General features: G+C 49.3%; 1 long non-coding RNA gene across 1 annotated transcript; it reads right to left on the bottom strand.

Annotated features, from left to right (window-relative positions):
* Positions 1-6,197: 6,197 nt before the first annotated feature.
* Positions 6,198-15,210, bottom strand: LOC140399739 (uncharacterized). The gene is made up of 2 exons (XR_011937835.1): positions 15,079-15,210; positions 6,198-6,375 (listed from the first exon to the last, which is right to left on the bottom strand). It is a non-coding gene; the product is annotated as an uncharacterized lncRNA (long non-coding RNA).
* Between the last annotated feature and the right edge of the window lie 969 nt (positions 15,211-16,179).

Genomic DNA, 16,179 nt, shown 5'->3' on the forward strand with positions numbered 1-16,179 from the left:
CTCTCTGTGTGTCCCTCGCTCTCTGTGTGATCCTCGCTCTCTGTGTGTCCCTCGCTCCCTGTGTGTTCCTCGCTCTCTGTGTGTCCCTCGCTCTCTGTATGCCCCTCGCTCTCTGTGTGTCCCTCGCTCTCTGTGTGTCCCTTGCTCTCTGTGTGCCCCTCGCTCTCTGTGTGTCCCTCGCTCCCTGTGTGTCCCTCGCTCTCTGTGTGTCCCTCGCTCTCTGTATGCCCCCCGCTCTCTGTGTGTCCCTCGCTCTCTGTGTGTCCCTTGCTCTCTGTGTGTCCCTCGCTCTCTGTGTGCCCCTCGCTCTCTGTGTGCCACTCGCTTTGTGTGTCCCTCGCTCTCTGTGCCCCTCGCTCTCTGTTTGTCCCTCGCTCTCTGTACAATGTCCTGACACCGTTATCGATTACAAAGCGGGGCGTGGGTAGATTGAGTCAGCGGCGAGCGCTACTCAAAACGACGAAGATTCTTCTTTCATGCATGCTGATTACTTCGATCTCCTTCACGCCCGTCCGAGTTCTGGAGACTTTTCTCAGCTCCTTGTGAATAACGTTTAGTTTTGTGAGTTCCTCGGAAAGAAGTGCCGGAGGAGGTCACAATTATAACTCCGGCCGGTTGACGCTAGTCCTGGTCTGGTCGGTGGCGCGGGATGTGTCCTGCTTGTGCGTCCACCATGATTTTATTTGGACCGGGGTTCTCGAGATAGGGAGAGAAATGTAGCTTTATTATTATCTCTCTGTGTTCTCCGTCATTCTCCAGATTGCCCTATGTCCCTGAATTGGAGAGCAACATTTTGCCATTTTGGGGGCGATCCCGGTGGCCTGAGTTTCTCTTTGCCGTGCTCGGGTTAAATGGTGAAGGATCCAGGTCACAGTGTGTGTTGAGTCAGGAGGGTCAACAGATTCCCAAGCTTTCTGGCCACCTTGGGCTGCATGTGAGACGAAAGCATTCGTCAATCTGGTATGATTTGTCGTGCGCATGTCTTGTCATAACGAATAATTTTGTCCCGAGTTGTGATCTCTAGAAACTCACCAGTTTTTCTTACAGAGATTGCTACAATGATTATCAGCCTCTCCTTTCTTGTTCATCTCGTTCAATGTACAAAACTCAATTTCTCGGCGTCACTGTGATATTCATGGCTGATTGTTAGATTTTAGTCAATGTTGGATGCAAATCCTTTCTCATTGAAAATAGTTCACTGCACCTGCTTTCTCGCTGCTCAGGTTGTTATTGTTCCCTGATGGACATTAGTGAACCAGCTGGGGTTTAACCACAATCGAAAATGTTATTATGGTCATCGTTCGGCTTTTTATTGTAGATATTTATTGGATTCAATCCCTCCTAATGCCCTGGTTGAATTCAAACCCAGGGCCCCAGAACATTTCCTTGGGACCCTGAATTACTACTACCTGCTGTTTTAGGTAATGGTAATCGGATCAGGCTCCGTGGACCCAATTTGTTTCCTTTGAGAGATTCCACTTTCTTCAAAACGAGACTCCTTGCAAGGTGTTCTCCCATAATCTCTATGGCAGCATCACTTCGGCATCTGAGAGTTAAGCGGCTCCATAGGGTATGAGCGGAGAGATTGAAATCTGACATTCACAGCCTGGCATGTTACAACAATGGCTGTGAATGTGAGAACAAATTGCCCTCTAAACCATGCATCCTTACATTCTGCATGAGCCGACCATGGGGCACCTTATCAAGCTCCTTACTAAAATCCATGTATACCACATCAACTGCTCTACTTTAATCTCTGTACTTAGTTACATCCTCAAAGAATACAATCAAACTTGTGAGGCAAGACTTCCCCCTCACAAATCCGTGCTGACTATCCTGGATTAAGCTATATCTTTCCAAATGATCATCAATCATATCCCTCAGGACCCTTTCCAATAACGTACCGATGACTGAAGTGAGATTAACCGGCCTATAATTCCCAGGGTTATACCTATTTACTTTCTTTAACAAGGGGACAACATTCGCCTCTCTACAGTTTTCTGGCACTATTCCTGTGGACAATGAAGACATAAAGATCAAAGCCAAAGGCTCTGATATCTCATCCCTCGCCACCCAAAGAATCCTGGGATTTATCCCATCAGGCCGAGGGGACATATCTATCCGCAGGCTTCTCAAAATTTCATTTCTAACACATCTTCCTACCGATTATCTATCTCCTCCAGCCTACCAGCGTGTATCGCATATCCCCCTCTCCTTTGTGAACTCTGAAGTAAAGTATTCATGTAGGGCCTCTCCTATATCTTCAGACTCCATGCACACTTTCCCACTACTGATTCCTAACACAGTATGTAGATAGGCCAACAAGACGCAAGGCCGCAATGGATTTGGTACTGGGTAAAGAACCAGGCCAGGTGTTACATTTGGAGGTTGGTGAGCACTTTTGTAATAGTGACCTCAATTCGGTTACACTTACTTCAGCGATGGAAAGGGTTAGGTACATACCGCAGGGCAAGAGTTATAGCTAGAGGAAAGGCAATTGTGATGCGATTAGGCAAGACTTAGGATGCATAGGATGGGGAAGGAATCTGCAGGGGATGAGCACAATTGAAATGTGGAGCTTGTTCAAGGAACAGCTAATGCGTGTCCTTGATAAGTATGTACCTGTCAGGCAGGGAGGAAGTGGTCGAGCGAGGGAACCGAGGTTTACTAATGTAATTGCATCACTTATTAAGAGGAAGAGGCTTATGTAAAGACGAGTCGCAAAGGTTCTGTTAGGGCGCGTGAGAGTTACAATTTAGCCAGAGTGGACCTAAAGAGAGAGCTAAGAAGAGCCAGGAGGGGACATGAGAAGTCTTTGGCAGGTAGGATCAAGGAAAACCCCAAATGTATCTATATTTATGTCAGGAAAAAAGAACGACTAGGGTAAGAGTAGGTCCAGTCAAGGACAGTAGTGGGAAGTTGCGCGTGGAGTCCGAGGAGACAGGAGAGGCGCTAAATAAATATTTTTCGTCGATAGTCATACAGGAAAAAGACAATGTTGTCAACGAGATGACTGAAATACAGGCGACGAGACTAGACGGGATTCAGTTTCATAAGGAGGAGTTGTTAGCAATTCTGGAAAGTGTGAATATAGATAAGTCCCTGGACCGGATGGGATTTATCCTAGGATTCTCTGGCAAGCTCGGAAGGCGATTGCTGAGCCTTTGGCTTTGATCTTTATGTCATCATTGTCTAGAGGAATAGACCCATAAGACTGGAGGATAGCAAATGTTGCCCCCTTGTTCAAGAAGGGGATTAGAGACAACCCCGGTAACTATAGACCAGTGAGCCTTACTCCTGTTTTAGGCAAAGTCTTGGAAAGGATTACAAGAGATAGTATTGACAATCATCTAGAAAGGAATAATTTGATTAGGGATAGTCAACACGGTTTTGTGAAGGGTAGGTCGTGCCTCACAAGCATTATTGAGTTCTTTGAGAAGGTGACCAAACAGATGGGCGAGGGTAAAGCAGTTGATGTGGTGTGTATGGATTTCAGTAAAGCGTTTTATAACGTTCCCTACGTTAGGCTATTGCAGAAAATACGGAGACATGGGATTGAGGGTGATGTAACGGTTTGGTTAGAAATTGGTTAGCTGTGGTGGTTGATGGGAAATGTTCAGCCTACAGTTCAGTTACTAGTGGTGTACCACAAGGATCTGCATTCGGGCCACTGCTGTTTGTCATTTTTATAATTGACCTGGAGGAGGAGGTAGATGGATGTGTGAGTAAATTTACGGATGACACGAAAGTCGGTGGAGTTGTGTATAGTGCGGAAGGATGTTGCAGGTTACAGAGGGGCATAGGAAATCTGCAGCGCTGTGCTGAGAGGTGGCAAATGGAGTTTAATGCATAAAAGTGTTAGCTGATTCATTTTGGAAGGAGTAACGGAATAAAGAGTACTGGGCTAATGGTAAGATTCTTGGCAGTGTGGATGAGCAGAGAGATCTCGGTGTCCATGTACATAGATCCCTGAAAGTTGCCACCTAAGTTGATCGGGTTGTTAAGAAGGCGTACGGTGTTTTAGCTTTTTTTGGTCGAGGAATTGAGTGTCGGAGCCATGAGGTCATGTTGCAGCTGTACAAAACTCTGGTGCGACCGCATTTGGAGTATTACCTGAAGTTCTGGTCACCGCATTATAGGAAGGATGTGGAAACATTGGAAAGGGTGCAGAGGAGATTTACCAGGATGTTGCCTGGAGGGAAGATCTTATGAGGGAAGGCTGAGGGACTTGAGGCTGTTTTCGTTAGAGAGAAGAGATTAAGCGAAGACTTAAGAGAGGCATAAGAGATGATCAGAGGATTAGATAGGGTGGACAGTGAGAGCCTTTTTCCTCGGATGGTGATGGCTAGCACGAGGGGACATAGCTTTAAATTGAGGGAAGATGGGTATAGGAGGTAGGTTCTTTACTCAGAGATTAGTAAGGGCGTGGAATGCCCTGCCTGAAACTGTAGTGGACTCGCCAACATTAAGGGCATTTAAATGGTCATTGGATAAACATATGGATGATAATGGAAAAGTGTAGATGGGCTTTAGATTGGATTCACAGGTCGGTGCAACATCGAGGGCAGGAGGGCCTGTACCACGCTGAAATGTTCTATTGTTCTATTGGATTTATGAAGGGAACATCATGCTTGACAAATTTGTTGGAATTCATTTAAGATGTAACCAGTACAGTTGACAAGGTGGAGCCAGCCGATGTGGTATATTTGTATTTTCAAAAGTCATAAGATAATGTTTTGCAAAACTAAAGCGCATGGGATTGGGGGAAACGTATTGAGGTGGATAGAAAACTGGTTGGCAGAGAGGAAACAAGGAGTAGCGATTAATGGGTCCTTTTCAAATTAGCAGGCAGTAACAAGTGGGATACCACAGGCATCTGTGCTGGGACCCCAGCTATTCACAATGTATATTAATGATTTGGATGAGGCAACAAAATGCAACATCTCAAAGTTTGCAGATGATACAAAATTATTTGGGAGAGTGAACTCTGACGAGGATGCAGGTATCCTGCAGCGTGATCTCGACAGGTTGGGCGAGTGGGCAAATCAATGGCAGATGCAGTATAATTTGGATAAATGTGAGGCTGTTCATTTTGGAAGCAAAAACAGGAGACCTGATTATTACCTGAATGGTTGTAAATTGGGAGAGGGAAGTATCCAGCGGGACCTGGGTGTCCGTGTGCAACATTCGCTGAAGGTAAGGATGCAGGTGCAGCAGGCGGTAAAGCAGGCTCATGGTATGTTGACCTTCATTGCGAGATGTTTCCAATATAGAAGAAGGGATGTGTTGCTGCAATTGTACAGGGCCTTGGTGAGGCCACACTTGGAGTATTGTGTGCAGTTTTTGTCTCCTTCTCTGAGGAGGGATGTTCTTGCTCTTGAGGCAGCGCAGAGAAGGTTTACCAGATTGATTCCAAGGATGGCGGGACTGTCATATGAGGAGAGATTGATTAGGTTGGGATTGTTTTCGCTGGAGTTCAGAAGAATGAGGGGGGAATCTTATAGAAACTTATAAAATTCTAACAGGACTGGACCCGAAAGATGCAGGGAAGATGTTACCAATGATGGGCGTGTACAGAACCACGGGTCACAGTCTGAGGATACAGGGTAAACCATTTCGGGCAGAGATAAGGGGACATTTCTTCACACAGAGAGGGGTGAGCCTGTGGAATTAATTGCCACAGGAAGTTGTTGATGCTAAAACGTTGAATATATTCAAGAGGCGGCTGAATATAACACTTGGGAAGATTGAGATCAAAGGCTATGGGGAGAAAGCAGGATTAGGCTGTTGAGTTGGATGATCAGCCATGATTGTGATGAATGGCGGAGTAGGCGCGAACGACCATAAGTCCTCCTTCTGCTCCTATCTTCTATGTACCTACATATCTATGTATGCCGAAGGGCCTGTTCCTGTGCTGTCTTGTTCTTTATTCTTTTTGAATGCAAAATGCCGCCACAGCGATAACTTGGTCCACTAACCTGGCACTCGGGTGAGTTCTTACACCTTTTTATTAGCATGGAACTTCGTCAGTCTAGCAGAGGCAGGAGACATCGGCAGACAATTATAGGGTTCGTTAATGTTTTAAATTGATGGTGCTTAGCATTTTTATATTTTTTAAATGCATACTTAATGTAAGGAATATATATATATATATATGTGTGTTTGTGAGTCTGTATATATCGAAGTCACAGAAGATGAATCATTATTTTCTTTAAACTTTGCTTTGGAATAAATACATTAATTCCATTTAAGCATCTATATTGGATGTGGTGATCACTCGATAACGGATACGATTGTCACGTGCCATCTTCTCAGTGATTGGCACATCACTGTATCTGGCCACGGCTTTCAGCCAATGTTTTCGAATATAACAAACTAAAAGTAAAAGAAAACATGATGAAGGAAGTAATTACGGGTTATTCAGCCTGATGGAGAACAATGAGAAAACAGAAAGCAGAATCTGTCAGCCTGACAGGGACACACTCGGCACAAAGCAGCAACATTACGTTTGTTGAATATAATAATATTCCACAGATTACAGCATCACACCCCAAGACTTGATTAAACTCACTCCGTCTCTCCACCTCCTGTTCTGCACAAACTCACTCACTCCCTCCACCTCCTGGTCTGTACAAACTGACTCATTCACCTCCTGGTCGGTACAAACTCTCCCTCCCTCCACCTCCTGGTCTGCACAAACTCACTCCCTCCACCTCATGGTCTGATACAAACTCACTCACTCCACCTCCTGGTCTGTACAAACTTACTCCCTCCACCTCCTGGTCTGTACAAACTCACTCGCTCCACCTCCAGGTCTGTCAAAATTCCCTCCCTCCACCTCCTGGTCTGTACAAACTCACTCCCTCCACCTCCTGGTCTGTACAAACTTACTCCCTCCACCTCCTGGTCTGTACAAACTCACTCCCTCCACCTCCTGGTCTGTTAAAACTCCCTCCCTCCACCTCCTTGTCTGCACAAACTCACTCCCTCCACCTCCTGGTCTGATACAAACTCCCTCCCTCCACCCCCTGGTCTGTACAAACTTACTCCCTCCACCTCCTGCTCTGTACAAACTCACTCCCTCCACCTCCTGGTCAGAACAAATTCTCTCCCTCCACCTCCTGGTCGGTACAAACTCCCTCCCTCCACCTACTGGTCTGTACAAACTCCCTCCCTCCACCTCCTGGTCTGTACAAAAACTCCCTCTCTCTACCTTCTGGTCTGTACAGACGCATTCTTCCGTCCACCACCTGTTCTGTACAAAGTCACTCCCTCTCTCCACCTTCTGGTCTGTACAAACGCACTCCATCTCTCCACCTTCTGTCTGATACAAACTCCCTCCCTCAACCTCCTGGTCTGCACAATCTCCCTCCCTCCACCTTCTGGTCTGATACAAACTCCCTCCCTCCACGTCCTGGTCCGTACAAACTCACTCACTCCACCTCCTGGTCTGTACAATCGCCCCCTCCCTCCACTTCCTGGTCTGCACAAAGTCCCTCCCTCCACCTCCTGGTCTGCACAAACTCACTCACACCACATCCTGGTCTGTACAAACTCCCTCCCTCCACCTCCTGGTATGCACAAACTCCCTCCCTCCACCTCCTGGCCTGCACAATCTCCCTCCCTCCGCGTCCGGGTCTGTACAAACTCAATCACACCACCTCCTGGTCTGTACAAACTCACTCCCTCCACCTCATGGAGTTTGTATCAGAATACAAAGTCCCTCCCTCCAGGTCCTGGTCTGTAGAAACTCACTCACTCCACCTCCTAGTCTGCACAAACTCCCTCCCTCCACGTCATGGTCTGCACAAACTCACTCCCTCCAGCTCCTGGTCTGCACAAGCTCACTCCCTCCACCTCGTGGTCTGATACATACTCCCTCCCTCCACCTACTGGTCTGTACAAACTCACTCTCTCCACCTCGTGGTCTGTACAAACTCCCCCCCCCCCCCTGCACCTCGTGGTCTGTACAAACTCACTCCCTCCCTCCACCACCTGGTCTGAACAAAGTCACTCCCTCTCTCCACCTTCTGGTCTGTACAAATTCACTCCCTCCACCTTCTGGTCTGTACAAACTCCCCCTCCCTCCACCTCCTTGTCTGCACAAACTCACTCCCTCCACCTCCTGGTCTGATAAAAACTCCCTCCCTCCACCCCTGGTCTGCACAAACTTACTCCCTCCACCTCCTGCTCTGTACAAACTCTCTCCCTCCACCTCCTGGTCAGTACAAATTCTCTCCCTCCACCTCCTGGTCGGTACAAACTCCCTCCCTCCACCTACTGGTCTGTACAAACTCCCTCCCTCCACCTCCTGGTCTGTATAAACACTCCATCTCTCTACCTTCTGGTCTGTACAGACTCATTCTTCCGTCCACCACCTGTTCTGTACAAAGTCACTCCCTCTCTCCACCTTCTGGTCTGTACAAACGCACTCCCTCTCTCCACCTTCTGGTCTGATACAAACTCCCTCCCTCCACCTCCTGGTCTGCACAATCTCCCTCCCTCCACCTCCTGGTCTGATACAAACTCCCTCCCTCCACGTCCTGGTCTGTACAAACTCACTCACTCCACCTCCTGGTCTGTACAAACCCCCCTCCCTCCACCTGCTGGTCTGCACAAACTCCCTCCCTCCACCTCCTGGTCTGCACAAACTCACTCACACCACATCCTGGTCTGTACAAACTCCCTCCCTCCACCTCCTGGTCTGCACAAACTCCCTCCCTCCACCTCCTGGTCTGCACAATCTCCCTCCCTCCACGTCCTGGCCTGTACAAACTCAATAACACCACCTCCTGGTCTGTACAAACTCACTCCCTCCACCTCATGGAGTTTGTATCAGAATACAAAGTCCCTCCCTCCAGGTCCTGGTCTGTAGATACTCACTCACTCCACCTCCTAGTCTGCACAAACTCCCTCCCTCCACGTCATGGTCTGCACAAACTCACTCCCTCCAGCTCCTGGTCTGCACAAGCTCACTCCCTCCATCTCGCGGTCTGATACATACTCCCTCCCTCCACCTACTGGTCTGTACAAACTCACTCTCTCCACCTCGTGGTCTGTAAAAACTCCCCCCCCCCGCCCCTGCACCTCGTGGTCGGTACAAACTCCCTCCCTCCCTCCAACACCTGGTCTGTACAAAGTCACTCCCTCTCTCCACCTTCTGGTCTGTACAAACTCCCCCTCCCTCCACCCCCTGGTGTGCACAAACTCACTCCCTCCACCTCCTGGTCTGCACAAACTCACTCCCTCCACCTTTTGGTGTGTACAAAGTCACTCCCTCCACCTCCTGTTCTGTACAAACTCCGTCCCCTCCACCTCCTGTTCTGTACAAACTCCATTCCTCCACCTCCTGGTCTGCACAAAGTCACTCCCTCCACATCCTGGTCTGCACAAACTCACTCCCTCCACCCCCTGGTCTGCACAAACTCACTCCCTCCACCTCCTGGTCTTATACAAACTCCCTCCCTCCACGTCCTGGTCTGTAAAAACTCACTCACACCACCTCCTGGTCCGTACAACCTCCCTCCCTCCACCTCCTGGTCTGTACAAACTCCCTCTATCCACCTATTGGTCTCTACAAACTCTCTCCCTCCACCTCCTGGTCTGATACAATCTCCCTCCCTCCACCTACTGGTCTGTACAAACTCACTCCCTCCACCCCCTGGTCTGCACAAACTCACTCCCTCCACCTCCTGGTCTTATACAAACTCCCTCCCTCCACGTCCTGGTCTGTAAAAACTCACTCACACCACCTCCTGGTCCGTACAACCTCCCTCCCTCCACCTCCTGGTCTGTACAAACTCCCTCTATCCACCTATTGGTCTGTACAAACTCACTCCCTCCACCTCCTGGTCTGATACAATCTCCCTCCCTCCACCTACTGGTCTGTACAAACTCACTCCCTCCACCTTCTCGTCTGTACAAACTCCCCCTCCCTCCACCTAGTGGTCTGTACAAACTCACGCCCTCCACCTCCTGGTCTGTACAAATACTCCCTCTCTCTACCTTCTGGCCTGTACAGACTCATTCCCTCCGTCCACCACCTGGTCTGTACTAAGTCAATCCCTCTCTCCACCTCCTGGTCTGTAGAAACGCACTCCCTCTCTCCACCTTCTGGTCTGTACAAACGCACTCCCTCTCTCCACCTTCTGGTCTGTACAAACTCACTCCCTCCCTCCACATCCTGGTCTGTACAAACACACTCCCTCCGTCCACCTCCTGGCCTATACAAACTGACTCCATCCCTCCACCTCTTGGTTGTGTACAAACGAATTCCTTCCCTCCCACCCTCTCCTTTTCCTGTACAGACTCACACCCGCCCTGTCTCCCACACACCGTCTTCTACAGACTCCGCCCCTCCCTCCGACTCACTGAACTGCACAGAATAATTTCCCTCCCTCTCTATGATTTAAAGTGATCCTCGCTCAATATTGACCTCCCACTTTCTTCCCTAGACAGATTTTGTCTTTCTAACTCTCTGATGTCTGCAGAATTACTCCCTCTCTCACACTCCCTGGCCAATATGCAACCGGTCCCTCCATTCCACTTCCTGTCCTACACAGACTCCCTCCCACCCGCTAGTCTGCGCAGATACACTCACTCCCTCTGTCCCACTTCCTGCTGTGTTCAATCCTACTCCCTCACTCCCCCTCTCCGGTCTGTTGGTTTTCTCTCTGAACTGCAGAGCATCTCTGTGCGTTGCCTCAGGATGGAGAACACCACCCCCACTATTCAGGAACACAGAGAATAAAACTTATATTTAGAGAACTGTTCGCAGCACCCAAAGAATCAAAACAGTTTCAGTGACAGGGGACGTTTACTCAAGGACCAACAATGTTTACTCCGAAAACAGTGCGGTCAATCATTTCACAGACTATCTCACAAAATAGAAAATTAGATGTGAAGGATGTAGAGTTTCTGTTCACGTTCGCGCAGAGAGTGATGTTGGTGCAGGACAATGCGAGAACCCCAGCTCCACACAGAATAACGACAGCATAACACCCATATTCCCTCTCCGAGGAAGAGGTCGACAGGGTAACCATTTGCTGCTTCCTCCAGAACACCACACTTCCGCAGTGCTGAGCCCCATCTTTGCAGTGGAAAATCAGCCCACAACAATGCAGCAGTCACACAGTGCTGAGCCCCATGTGCTGGAGTGAGACATCAATACAAAATAATGCAGCGCTCCCGCAGTGCTGAGCCCCATGTACTGGAGTGGGACATCAATAAAAAACAATGCAGCGCTCCCGCAGTGCTGAGCCCCATGTACTGGAGTGGGACATCAATAAAAAACAATGCAGCGCTCCCGCAGTGCTGAGCTCCATGTACTGGAGTGGGACATCAATTCAAAACAATGCAGCGCTCCCGCAGTGAGACATCAATCCACAACAATGCAGCAGTAACACAGTGCTGAGCTCCATGCATTAGACTGGAACATCAATCCACAACAATGCAGCGCTCCCGCAGTGCTGAGCTCCATGCATTAGACTGGGACATCAAACCACAACAATGCCGCGCTCTCGCAGTGTTGAGCTCCATGTACTGGAGTGGGACATCAATCCACAACAATGCAGAGCTCCCGCAGTGCTGAGCTCCATGCATTAGACTGGGACATCAAACCACAACAATGCCGCGCTCTCGCAGTGCTGAGCTCCATGAATTAGACTGGGACATCAATCCACAACAATGCAGCGCTCCCCCAGGACTGAGCTCCTTGTACGAGAGTGGGAAATCTACCAACAACAATGCAGCGCTCTGGAAGTGCTGAGCTACATGTATTAGACTGGAACATCAATCCACAACAATGCAGCGCTCACGCAGTGCTGAACTCCCTCTATTAGGCAGGGACATCAATCCACAACAATGCAACGCTCCCGCAGCGCTGGGCTCCATGTATTAGACTGGGACATCAATCCACAACAATGCAGCGTTCCCACAATGCTGAGCTCCATGTATTAGGCAGGGACATCAATCCACAACAATGCAGCACTCCCACAATGCTGAGCTCCATGCATTAGGCAGGGATACCAATCAACAGCAATGCAGCGCTCCCACAATGCTGAGCTCCGTGTTTTCGACTGCGACATCAATCAACAACAGTGCAGCGCTCTCGCAGTGCTGAGCTCCGTGTTTTAGACTGGCGCATGAACCCACAATAATGCAACGCTCTCGCAGTGCTGAGCTCCGAGTTCTGGAGGGGGCATCTGCTTAAACAGTGCTGCACTCTGGAAGTGCTGAACGTCATGTACTGAAGTGGAGCATTAACACACATCAGTGCAGCACTCGCGCAGTGCTGAGCTTCATGTACTGGAGTGGACATTAACCCACAACAGTGCAGCGTTCGCGCGATGCTGAGCTCCAATTATTTGAGTGAAACATCAAGACACAACAGTGCCGCACTCCCGCAGTGCTGAGCTCCATGTACTGGTGTGGGACATCAATCCACAACAGTGCAGCGTTCTCGCAGTGCTGAGCTCCATGTACTGGAGTGGAACATCAATCCACAACAGTGCAGCGTTCTCGCAGTGCTGAGCTCCATGTACAGTAGTGAAACATCAACCCCCAACAGTGCAGCACTCCAGCAGTGCTGAACTCTAAGTACTTGAGTGAAACATGAATACACAACAGTGCCGCACTCCCGCAGTGCTGAGCTCCATATCCTGGAGTGGAACATCAATATACAACAGTGCAGAATTCCCGCAGTGCTGAGCTCCGTGCGCTGGTGTGTGATCTCAACCCACAACAATGCAGCACTTGCGCAATGCTGAGCTCCATGTACTGGTGCGGGACATCAAACCACAACAGTGCAGCATTCCCGCAGTGCTCAGCTCCATGTACTGGACTGGGACACCAACCACAACAGTGCAGCATTCCCGCAGTGCTCAGCTCCATGTACTGGACTGGGACACCAACCACAACAGTGCCGCACTCCCGCAGTGCTCAGCTCCATGTACTGGACTGGGACACCAACCACAACAGTGCAGCATTCCCGCAGTGCTCATCTCCATGTACTGGACTGGGACACCAACCACAACAGTGCAGCATTCCCGCAGTGCTCAGCTCCGTGCACTGGGCTGTGACACCAACCACAACAGTGCAGCATTCCCGCAGTGCTCAGCTCCATGCACTAGTGCGGGACATCAAACCACAACAGTGCAGCATTCCCGCAGTGCTCAGCTCCATGCACTAGTGCGGGACATCAAACCACAACAGTGCAGCATTCCCGCAGTGCTCAGCTCCATGTAATGGACTGGGACACCAACCACAACAGTGCAGCATTCCCGCAGTGCTCAGCTCCATGTACTGGACTGGGACACCAACCACAACAGTGCAGCATTCCCGCAGTGCTCAGCTCCATGTACTGGACTGGGACACCAACCACAAGAGTGCAGCATTCCCGTAGTGCTCAGCTCCATGTACTGGACTGGGACATCAAACCACAACAGTGCCGCACTCCCGCAGTGCTCAGCTCCATGCACTGGTGCGGGACATCAAACCACAACAGTGCCGCATTCCCGCAGTGCTCAGCTCCATGCACTGGACTGGGACACCAACCACAACAGTGCAGCATTCCCGCAGTGCTCAGCTCCATGCACTGGACTGGGACACCAACCACAACTGTGCCGCACTCCCGCAGTGCTCAGCTCCATGCACTGGACTGGGACACCAACCACAACTGTGCCGCACTCCCGCAGTGCTCTGCTCCGTGCACTGGACTGCGACACCAACCACAACTGTGCCGCACTCCCGCAGTGCTCAGTTCCATGCACTGGACTGGGACACCAACCACAACAGTGCCGCACTCCCGCAGTGCTCAGCTCCATGCACTGGACTGGGACACCAACCACAACAGTGGAGCATTCCCGCAGTGCTCAGCTCCATGTACTGGACTGGGACATCAACCACAACAGTGCAGCATTCCCGCAGTGCTCAGCTCCGTGTACTGGACTGGGACACCAACCACAACAGTGCAGCATTCCCGCAGTGCTCAGCTCCATGTACTGGACTGGGACACCAACCACAACAGTGCAGCATTCCCGCAGTGCTCAGCTCCGTGCACTGGGCTGTGACCTCAACCCACAAACATTCATCAACTCCCAATTTGGACAAAGACTGGCCCCAGTTATTGACAATGAATCATTTCACCCCTTGTCATATTTATTTAATCCACCTTCTCACCCCCACATCATTATGAAAGGGGCAGTGTTAATCCAGCTGAATGCATCTGGTTCAATCTATTTTTAACGCTCTACCCATTGATATTTTTCTTTTTGCTTTATTCTTCCGTGTGATATGGGCATTGTTGGCACGACCAGCATTTGTTTCCCATCCCCTGCACTTAGTTGCTGAGGGCCTTGCCAGACCATTCAAGTTGGTCTGGAGTCACGGGTAGGCCAGTGCGGCCCAGGAGATGACTCAACCAGATGGGTTTTAAAAGCAGCGACAATGATTTCATGATGCTGATAAGATTCAAATTCCATCGCCTGCCGTGGAAGAATTGGAAACCCGTTTCTCGGGATTGCGCGTTCAGTAACTATTCCACATCTCATAATGAAAAGGTCCCACCTGTCTGGGGACTTTTGCAATAGAAAACTTCAGCCTCGCTTCTAATTCCCCATTTCTACATCTGAGGCTAGACAATTAGTGTGGGGAGAAAGGGCCAGAAGGAGACCCTGACCCTATCCTCACACACAGTCCACACTTCACAATCTGTATCAGATGTCAGTGATCGGGAGCAGCAAGTGTGAATAAGGCAATGAGGACAATTTTAGGGTTTTCTATCCAGATCAATGGTCCCATTGAGATTCAGCAACGTCACCCCGCCCAGTAATTTCTGTTTTCAATATTGGCCTGTGTGGATCAGATCCCAACACCAACAAGCCTCACGAAGCACTCAGTGAGGAAACCACCAGAGAATTACTGAAGGAGATAGCTTGGAGTGAATTCTTCAGTTTGTTTTCGAATCTCACAATCTCTTAACCAATCAAACCATTACACTTCAAGAAAATGCAATCGATTTAAAATTAAGCTGTATGAACTCCAGCTGCTTTTGTATTGGCGAAATTTACAGATTCTTACTTCCTTTCTTGCTTGCTTTCGCTCCAGTAGGATTGTGCTGAGTCAGCACTAGAAGTACAAGCACCAAGAACAGCGCTTTCTGCATCTTCGCTGGGGTCTGTCAGAGTTACGGTCAGAGTGCTGGTGTAGATCTGCTCTCTATCTACTCACGGAGTTATGTTGCGTTTATAATCACACGAGCGGGCGTGCCTGGTTTCTGGTGATGTCATTTGAAAATTTGTTTTCCTGCGTGGTGCCTTATTTCTATGAATGTCGCCTTCAGCAAAACGATATCCACACACCTGTTTAGCCGAACAATTCAAAGGGATCTGCAGTGAATTTCGCTACTGTTCCACCTGGTGTGAGCCTGTTGCTGACAGCCTTTCCGTCGTCCTTCAGGGAGCTGTGCTTAGAGTGCACATAGACGTATACTGCCTGTAAAAATGTTCATGGATTTGGATGAACTGCCATTTTTGGGAAGGGTAAGAGCACATCTGATATTAGAATTCCTATCTCGGTGTTTACGGCTATCTACATATGCTATCCATGTGCAGGTCCAGACATTGTGGGCACTCTTCATAATTGAGACATTATTTCCGTACACTCTCTCCCTGTAACTTTTGTGAAAATCCATCACCTCACATCTCTCTGTTTTATTTTCCAGCTGCCTCTTCCCTGTCCAATCTGCTGCCCCATGGATATCGTTTTGCAAGTGAATGGCATTATCCTCAGTGTTTGACTATTGCATCTTTCCATGACCAATTCGATACCCACCCCTTCCTGATCCCCATCCCGTCATATCACACACACATAAACAGCACAAAGCTTTCCCACATGAACGAGTGCAGATGTTGAAGTTGGTGAATTAATGCGGTCACGGTGCAGAGGAAAATCAGCGATCACGTAACCAGGTCGCAGTATCGAAACCACTGTGCTTGTGACCAACGGGGCAGCATGAAAACACAGACAGAAGCTGCTCTCTGACTCAGTGCTGCAGTGAAAGCTCAGACAGAAGCTGCTCTCTGTCTCAATGCTGCAGTGAAAGCTCAGACAGAAGCTGCTCTGTGTCTCAGTGCTGCAGTGAAAGCTCAGACAGAAGCTGCTCTCTGTCTCAGTGCTGCA

This window comes from Scyliorhinus torazame, chromosome 23 (assembly GCF_047496885.1).
Source record: "Scyliorhinus torazame isolate Kashiwa2021f chromosome 23, sScyTor2.1, whole genome shotgun sequence".
Taxonomy (NCBI): Eukaryota; Metazoa; Chordata; class Chondrichthyes; order Carcharhiniformes; family Scyliorhinidae; genus Scyliorhinus; species Scyliorhinus torazame.